This window comes from Ambystoma mexicanum, chromosome 10, assembly GCF_040938575.1.
Source record: "Ambystoma mexicanum isolate Mex_15411 chromosome 10, UKY_AmexF1_1, whole genome shotgun sequence".
Taxonomy (NCBI): domain Eukaryota; kingdom Metazoa; phylum Chordata; class Amphibia; order Caudata; family Ambystomatidae; genus Ambystoma; species Ambystoma mexicanum.
Window position 1 is genome coordinate 48,383,862 of NC_090932.1, and position 7,007 is coordinate 48,390,868.

The following is a 7,007-nucleotide window of genomic DNA, read 5'->3' on the forward strand; positions in this document are numbered from 1 at the left end:
TTCTGGGTTAGCAAGACAGGCCTGAGTGTATTTACCCAGATCTTCTGGGTTAGCAAGACAGGTCTCAGTGCATTTCTTGCAATAAAATAGCCCGGAATCCCTTTTGTTAGCAACATGTGTTATCATGGCAATAGGTTTAAATGCTTATCAATTGCATTTCTAAAGCCTTCAATTTCCAAGGCACTGGAGTGGTGAATCCTGTATAAAACCCCTTGAGCATGATTGAGCATGATTTTTTTTTCTTTTTCTTATGGAACGCTTCACGAATGTGCGTGTCATTCTTGAGCAGGGGCCATGCTAATCTTCTCTGTATCGTTCCAATGTTAGTATATGTGCTGCCGAAGCGAGCACATGATTGAGCATGATTGAGCATGATTGACCGCTTCAGGGGGTGGAGGCTTCCTTTTGGCAGGCACCGCCGGGGCACAGAACCGAATTAACATCTGATCCTCCTCCATCTGTTCTGTCTGCCGAAAAAGGAAAGCATTAACGCAAGCATCTGATGCTGACGTGAATGCATTGCTTAAATGGTATCCCTGTGGAATCCGCTGGAATTTAGCACCTGATAAAGGCTAGCGGATTCCCTACGAATCCACATCAGCTGCCTCCAGAGGGTGAGGTGCATTTACCATTGTTTGCCCTATGAAGGGCCAGTATTTTACATACATCCGGGTTCGCCAGTTGTGCATGCATTGCGTGTACTTCAGAGTGACAACAAAGAAAGTGGCACACACGGCAGCCCCCTCCATGCAGATTACACTTTTTACAAAATTAACCCCATAGTACGTTTGGTTAAGAAATGTAGTTTCATACCAACGAATTTGAAAAATTGCTAATCTTTCCCAGATGCTGCACAAAACTGAAATGTTTCTATTTTTCTTTCGTAGGAAATTAGTAGTGATTGTGCCGTGTGCAATGCAACCTACAATTAATGCATTCAATGGTATATGAAATGTAATTGATCAGAATGTTCACTACGCACACATATAGTCCATGCATACATACACAACAATTTAGTAAAAGAAAACACTTATAAAACCATATGGTAAAATATGTCCCTAACAGCTAAAAATATTTAAAACAAATATTTTATTACATAATACTTCTGCAATGTGATAAACTTCACAACTTACATCACAACTTTCCTAATTATAATTTACATATGCTGTTCAATCAGGAAAGTGATAACGGACGCATAAATAGACAGTTCTCATATTACGTCCCTACATGTTTCCATCTTCACTTTATCAGGGGTGAGGGGTAATTCGGGACCATAGCACGTCTCCAATATATTCGAAACTGTTGGTCTTTCAAATGCTTGAAACTTCCACATGGACTTGTTTCTGACTCTAACAGCCTATATTGTTCCCCTGTCATCTTCATTACCTTAACCCCTTAACTTCCAGGCTATTATGCCAGTCTATGCAAAAAGGACGAGCATACTCGTCCTTGGCACTTAAAGAGACACAGAACGGTTGCTAGTCGTCAGCATCCATTATAAAAGTGTATTACTAGTGCTGTGAATAGTGCGTATAAAAGGACTTGATAGGTGGAGACATCCAACACTTTGTCATCCGATACAAGACTCCCACAACCGAAGTTCATCGCTCTCTGCGTGTTGTTGATAACAGTGGCTAAGAGAAACTGGGAGTGTAGTCCGCGGCAGAGTGGTTTCTATCAACTCTGAAATTTACTTCCTCCTTTAATTGCTCCTTAACTTTCCTGCACTTCTGGGCATGGAATGTGCTACATATTTTGACAGTTTAGGGTCATCCATGATGGAGTTCTATAAAAATGTCTCCCTGTTCTTTGCTCCTGTTGAATAGCGTTTCTATGCCCTACCAAAGTCTGTTCAGTTGTGCTTTCGCTGGGTATTAGGTTACTGCCAGCGGTATTTCCCCTCTAGTTTGGCTTCCTCTTTATTGTAGTAAGTTATCACTTGTAATTTTACATTTTACCAGCCAGTCACATTGTCTCCAAATGTACGGACACAACTGTGGGCCTGATTCACACATACTGGTGCAATCCCACTGGAAAACGCTCTGTGAACCAGGCCCCAAAGCTTTCCCCATCAGAATTCTGGGATGAGAGAAAATATCTCTTCGGACTCTCACGCTGGGTCACCCCAGGAAAAGCACTATTCAGAGCCTGCTTATGTTTCCTAGCAACAAAGGTTTCAAAAAAATTACCATACACAACATGCCGAGTTTTGATACCTTTTATGGCAGCACACATATTTGCTGAGATGGCAGAATGCATCAGCTTTCCAAGGCAGATAGAACTTCTGCATCAGATGGTAAACAGCAAGGGTCCGGGAAAGAAACAGCAACCAGTTGGGTACATCTAGGGCTGGCATGCAGTGCTGTGGTCAGCTTGCAGACCCAATGGGCAGGCATGTTGCACCTTTTGCACTGTTGCACTCACACAATGCCTCTGTTGGAATTCCTGGCCTTGCTTTAGATTACTCTTCCTCTTATCTGCCTTTTCAGTTTTTTGGAATGGTTCATTATCTTCATCTACTTCCTTTCCTTTTGGGGTCCCTCCGGGATCAGGATTGGTTCCTCTGCTCTTTACTCTCTATACCACTCCTTTGCTTGGTGTAATCAGCCAGTTTGGGTTCACCTTCCTTTAGAAGCCGACGACCCTCACGTGTTCTTTTCCTGTCCTTCCTTTGCTGATTCGTTAAATGGCCATCTTTCATCTTCTCTTCGATCTATTCATTCTTGGATGTGTGATCACTTTCTTAAACCGAACTCAACAGACAGACATTTTATTTGACCCTGCTTCACTCTGCTACACCCCCCATCATGTGTTTCGTTTCCTCCACTTCCTCTTTCTAATCATGCACATAACCTTGGTTATATTTTGGATTCTGTTTTTCCTTTTGATGAGCAATCTTTCTCTGTTGTGCGCACCTGTCGTTTTCAGCGGTTCAATATTTGAAAAAGTTCTCATCTTCTGACCTTCTCCTCTACTAAACTGTTGATTCCAATCTCCAGTTCTTTCTTGGTTGAATTACTACTCTTCACTCTTTCTTGGATTACCCAATTACCCGGCTCTATTCTTAATTATTCTCTAGGCTTGATATTGAACTTGGGTTGTTCGGGTCATTCCTGATCCACTTCAATTGTTTCCTATTCCTGAGAATTTTCAGTTTCACTTTCTCTGTCTCGTTTTCACATCTCTTCATTCTCTTTCTTGGCAATCTTATTTCACGGTTCATTCTTTTTGTTCTGCTTCTCGTCTATTTCTTACTATTCCTCCCACTCCTTGCACCCCATCCTGTTTTCGTTCCTTTGAATTTCTAGCTCCCAAATTATGGAATGCTCCTGCGTTGGATTTTCGTCTCTCCCCTACATTGATTATTTTCAAGAGCCTTTAAAAAGGACATTTGTCTCTTGCTTTTCTGTCTTAATTTTAATAATGTTCTGTCCTCTTATCTCCCTCCCTCCCTCCCGTGCTAACCATCCCCACAGTAGCTGAGATTGGCGGCCAGGCCCTATAAGAGTCCATATTGGGTCCTGGCTTCCATCCAATCACCTTCCTGAATTCCCCCTGCACTTGCCTGGGACCTCACTTGCCTGGTTGTCCTAGGTCCTTACTTTCCGATGGGTGGTCAACCCTCCTCTCACCAGGCTGTCACCACCTTTCGCACTTACCTGTTGCTTCTGTATCAGGCCCCCTGGCACTTCCCCACTAGGGGACCCTCCAGCACTTACCCCCGCACCCCCTTCCCGTCTCCCTCTCTCTGCACTTGCACGTTCCAAATGTCACAAGGCCTAGTAGGAGCATTGATATTGATATTTTCATATCAATGGAGGCAAACAAGGGATAACAAAACAGTGATCTTACTAGGCCCAGTGACATTGAGAAAAGTGCATGGAAGGGGGGAGAAGTGGAAAGTGCTGAGCAAGGAATACAGATAAATAATAAATTAATTCATAAATAATAAAAAGTCTCAAACAGTGGTAGTGCAGCCAGCAAGTTGTTTTTTGTTTATGTATTGCCATTTCTTTGTTTTTGCTGTTTGATTATGTGTTCCCATGCTCCCTTCCCCTTTGCCTTGTGGCGCTTCGAAACACTGTTTAGTTGCATAAGCACCTTATAAATGACCAACAAAATTAAATAAATAAATATGTTAATTAATTAATCTGTCTATAGTCTATCATTGTGTTTTTGCATTTACTTTTATTTTGCAGTCATTTTCTTTTATCTCATTGAAAAGCACTTTGGGTAAAAGTGCTTTAAAAACGCCAGTACACAGACAAATAAATAAATAAATACATGAATTGCACTGTTTAAAAGCACCTGGATATAGTTAACTTGAAGCAGTCCACTCGTTTGTGCATTTCCAAATACGCGAGAAATGTTTTAAAGCACTGTGACTGGTGAATGTGAACATGTGTTCAATTCTGTAAGTGATAAAATGGTATGGCTGGGTCATTTTGTAATGGGCGATGTGAGAAATGGAGTCGTATATATAAGGCGTACTGCTTTTATGCCTCCAGTTCCCACTCCAGCCTATTTCCATTTGCTTCCAATGCGGGCACGGGGCGCAATACAAGAGGTTGACATCTCCACTGTGCTTTCATGGTCCGTTTTGGAAGAGCACTTTCTTTGCACTTGCATGAGGTTTTCAGACAAGCGTAAAACCATGGGATGCTTATGGAATCCACCTCGAGTCAGCGCACGCTAGAGAGCAGGCCGATCTCTTGGAATCCATTAGCAAACGTAACTTGAGGCGGTGTTTACCTTTTTGCAAGACAGAGATTGAAACTGATGGGCAAAGGTCATTTCACCTGGGTTTCCGTTTCAGTTTCCCACTCTGCCGTGCAAATGTTTCTCATTGCCTGCACAGGACCCAGCAGCATGTGCGTGTTAACCTGCCGCCCCCCACAGGCAATTAGCAGGTGTTTCAGCGTGGCACCCTTGGGTTTAAAAGGCAGAGGAAGCCTGATGTATAGAGTACTGAGTCTGAATGTCCTATACTGACTGCCTGACCACTGATTCTGCGCTTAGTGACCTTAACACTGCTATTCATGCTGGCCTATGCATGTTGCAAGCATGGGTAAACGCTGTGCTTGACAATGGATTGTAATTATTCGCACCTTTATGGACCAGAGGGATGCCTCCCCTGTGTTTGCGTGCTATGTTGCCTGGTGATTTAGGGTTCAAAGTTCACCGCAGTGAGCCATGAAACCCACCTTCCTTTGAAAGGAATTAATTTCTAAATTATTTCCTGGAATTTCTTTTCCGGCTAAACCATTTTTAGCCAAAGCTGTCAAATGAGAGGTCAAATACGGGAACGTTTGCCTGGAGGATTCTGGAACCTGGCGCATCGGATGTGCAATGATCTGCTGCTGCACAGCGGATTCACTGTGCCGATCCAGCATCTTTGCACCATTTGCATGTTTCACATCTTGCATCTGTCCTTTCCAAGAACAGATTCCCGTCGTGAGTTCATGTTATGTTATGTTATGTTAAAGGTACTTATATAGCGCACCGTCACCAACGGAATTGGGCCCCAGGCGCAAGATGCTGAGATCGTGTGCAGGATTTAGAAAAGGTAACCCTAGATGGAATGTACAGAGTGCTGTACAGAGCGTACGCCCCCTAGAGGTGAGGAGTAGGGGTGTGGGAGTAGCATAGGAGCTGCGATGGATAGTAGAAGCAGGGGACTCCAGAATGGGAGCATTAGGGTTGAGCAGAGCGATCAACGATTGTCGAGAAATTCCCTGAAGAGTAGGGACTTCAAGCCTTTGCTGAAGTGTGGGATGGGGGTGGGGAGGGCAGTCTTGAGATTGCAGTGTTCTGTAGATGTACTTGGGTAGTTCTTATTCAGCCACTTTCTTTGCCTGCTGTCTTCTGTGGGAGAGGATTATTGCATTTAGCACTCAGATCATTCCACGGTTGCACTGGAGCAGAGTGCATTCCAGGTGCAGCGTCCTCTCCTTGGATTCTTGTCGAAATCCATGAAAGGATCCATGGTATGTGAAGAGTTCCCAGTAAAGACGATCTACGCAAAACTCGCAAATTCATCGACCTGCATTGGGACAGTTGGATGAAATAATGGTCATGTGCATCAGCGACTCCTCACGCACCCACTGTCGTAAGCGGGACTTCAGAGCCTACGCTGCTCATGGTCATGTGCAATCACAACAACAACACTTGTGACAATGCCCTCTCTGGTACCGAGGCTTGTTTAGAGATGCGGCATGATTCCCTGAAGAGTAGGGACTTCAAGCCTTTGCTGAAGTGTGGGATGGGGGTGCGGGGGGGCAGTCTTGAGATTGCAGTGTTCTGTAGATGTACTTGGGTAGTTCTTATTCAGCCACTTTCTTTGCCTGCTGTCTTCTGTGGGAGAGGATTATTGCATTTAGCACTCAGATCATTCCACGGTTGCACTGGAGCAGAGTGCATTCAAGGTGCAGCATCCTCTCCTTGGATTCTTGTCGAAATCCATGAAAGGATCCATGGTATGTGAAGAGTTCCCAGTAAAGACGATCTACGCAGATCTCGCAAATTCATCGACCTGCATTGGGACAGTTGGATGAAATAATGGTCATGTGCATCAGCGACTCCTCACGCACCCACTGTCGTAAGCGGGACTTCAGAGCCTACGCTGCTCATGGTCATGTGCAATCACAACAACAACACTTGTGACAATGCCCTCTCTGGTACCGAGGCTTGTTTAGAGATGCAGCATGATTTCATGGCTTATTAGGATGGCGCCAAACGCGGTGCTGAACCACCCCCAAACTATGTGTGAGGCTTGGGTGCATGCTGGGTCTGAGTCTCGCCGCACAATGTAAGTGGTTATACTTTCAGAAAGATGTGGATGTGTGTATAGACTCTTTGAAAGCAAGGTGGCTCGAAGCCGTGCATTTGTGTGTTTTTCCAGCTCGGCAGATTCTACAAGCAACTCAACACATTGGGCCTCATTACGACCCTGGCGGAGAACCATGGTGCAATTTGCACCATGGTCCATGGCGCAAAGCTGCCAACTC

The 7,007-nt window shown here is 44.4% G+C and overlaps 1 non-coding gene across 1 annotated transcript; it reads right to left on the reverse strand.

The window, feature by feature from the left end:
* Positions 1–244: 244 nt before the first annotated feature.
* On the reverse strand, positions 245–351 carry LOC138496843 (U6 spliceosomal RNA). The gene has a single exon (XR_011278309.1). It is a non-coding gene; the product is annotated as a U6 spliceosomal RNA (small nuclear RNA).
* Positions 352–7,007: the final 6,656 nt, after the last annotated feature.